Genomic DNA, 2,379 nt, shown 5'->3' with positions numbered 1-2,379 from the left:
AGTCCGGTGCGCCTTATGTGTGTGTTAAATACAGAAATGGCACACATAACTGAGACTGCGCCTTTTAGTCCGGTGCGCCTTATGTGTGTGTTAAATACAGAAATGGCACACATAACTGAGACTGCGCCTTTTAGTACGGTGCGCCTTATGGTCATGAAAATACGGTAAGTGTATTTGCCCTTAATTTAAAAAGGTAAATAAAAAGATCTGTGCAGAGAATAGTAGTATAGTATTTAGTTTAGTATTTCCCCATATAATAAGAAAATTAGAAAATATGCTCCTTTGCATGTCAGTAAGTTTAACAGCCATAAAGCATTACATTTCTTTCAGGTGTGATAAAGAAGGGAAGCATGCAAAAGCTGCAGGATGGTGGCACTTCAGGACCAATGTTGCCTACCACTGCTATAATTGAAATAACAGTGCTGATTTTCAGCACTTTTCAGCAGTTGGTCAAACATCCAGAACTGCTTCTATTCAAAAACATTCTCACAAACCAATTTTTATTTTTTGTACATTATTTCCTTCTAAGATGTTTGTATTTTAGGCTTTTTACTCAATACACTTTTCATTTTAATGTATTCTGTATTCTTTTTTCCAATTCTGCAAAGCACTTTGGACAAAGCAAAAAGTTGCACAGGATGCTGTGTGAACAAAATTTGATTCGTCTCACTGCTTCCCTAAAACAGATTTTATTTTTTTACCAAATCCATCCTCACATCAAGGCCAAAACCATAATCATTGCTGCCATTTGTCTGCTTAACGCGGTCCATGAGAGGCAGAGGAGCCAGATGTTCCCATGGACCATGTGAAGGTCACCAGTCTGAAGGATGAGCTCGGTTGTGACGGACGGCAGATGTTCCCAGAGTTAGCCACACCATATGGCTGCCACCGGCCCACAGGCCTTTTCACAGCACAGCCCTTGTAAACACGACTCAGTGCTGTTCTTTTCCCCCTGTAGAACATGTCCTAAATCCAATCACCTAGTCCCTTTAAAGGGGATGAGGTTGATGAATGGGAATGTGTGCTGGTAGTAGTGACCTATAAGCCTCTGCTGAGATTACAGCCTGGCCTCGATAGGGCAACAGGAAACGGCTGCAGCTTAAAGAGGGATTGTTTAGAAAGACAATAGTGTCTACCTGGTTTTAATCCGTTGCTCTAAAAGAGTCCAGGGGATTGACAGAGTTTTAATAAACGAAAGTGCTCCTTTAATCAGGATTTGACAAAGTGCCCCTTTTGTGTTAATCGGACATTTTTTACAGCATGGTTTTTGACATCTGCCGCAGTGAGTGGTGTTAACCCTGCGTTGCCCCGGCTGCATTGAGCAAACATTTACAACATGACTCCTGTAGGTTAAAAAAAAAAAAAAAAACACGGACAGCCAGGAGTAAAAACACCCCTGAGGTCCAGGGGAATTTCAGTTTTCCTGCAAACCCCTCTTCAAGTTTTCGTATTCACTCTACATTGCTAACTGTCCCTATTGTAATGCAAAAAACAAGCACTTACCTGCATGCAACATTAGAACTTTTTGCAGGAATATCTTGATAAGTCATATCTAAATCTTTCATTTAGACAAACATATTGAACAACCAGATATCATACGGGTCCTATTTCCTGAGCTGAGAACAAGTCATAACCATGCTTTTCCAACAAGGCAAGGCAGAGCCTAATTCTATTGTCTATTCACCAACAGACTCGATTATATTGCAAAGCTCACCATGTGAAAGAAAGAACAACTTAGAGAATAATTTTATTTTGTCTCGTCTTGCCTTTTTGTCATTCAAGATTTTAGCTTAGATATTGACAAACAGTATGACTTCGGAGTAACATTTATTTCACCCAAGGAAAAGCACTACATATAAAGCGACAAGTGTCCCATTTAGCAGTTTTTTACAAACCCAAGGTGAGTCCTACCTGCATTTGCGACAGGTATACTGATGTGGTTCCTGTTGCAGAGATGGTGCACGCACCTGGCACTGTGTTGTTTTACCATGAGAACGTCTCTTCATCTCACGATGCTGTCTCTCCTCCGCTGCAGCCGCACTTGAGTTATATTTGCCCCCAGTAAATAGGGCAGATGGTCATTATTGTATAAATATACTTGCTTTCTACAGCATTCCAGCTCATGCAGCTATTTTCATTGTACAGACCAGTTATCGTCTGATTGCTGCACTGGTGGCTCCACTGTCTGAAATTATTACGGTGTTGGTGACAGCGATGATGTAGACCTATTTATATTTAATTACAAATATGATATTTCCCCCCCTGGCCTCACGTAAAACACTGGTCAACAGAGAGGCTTGAGCTAAAACTCAAAACTGAAGGGGGTGGAATCATGGACGTAGGTTTGCATAGGGACCATAGGGACATGTCCCTACCAAA

This window comes from Cyprinodon variegatus, unplaced genomic scaffold (assembly GCF_000732505.1).
Source record: "Cyprinodon variegatus isolate N-32 unplaced genomic scaffold, C_variegatus-1.0 Scaffold81, whole genome shotgun sequence".
In the NCBI taxonomy this organism is placed as follows: domain Eukaryota; kingdom Metazoa; phylum Chordata; class Actinopteri; order Cyprinodontiformes; family Cyprinodontidae; genus Cyprinodon; species Cyprinodon variegatus.
The sequence above is the reverse complement of the archived record's forward strand: the minus strand, read 5'-3'. Positions refer to the sequence as shown.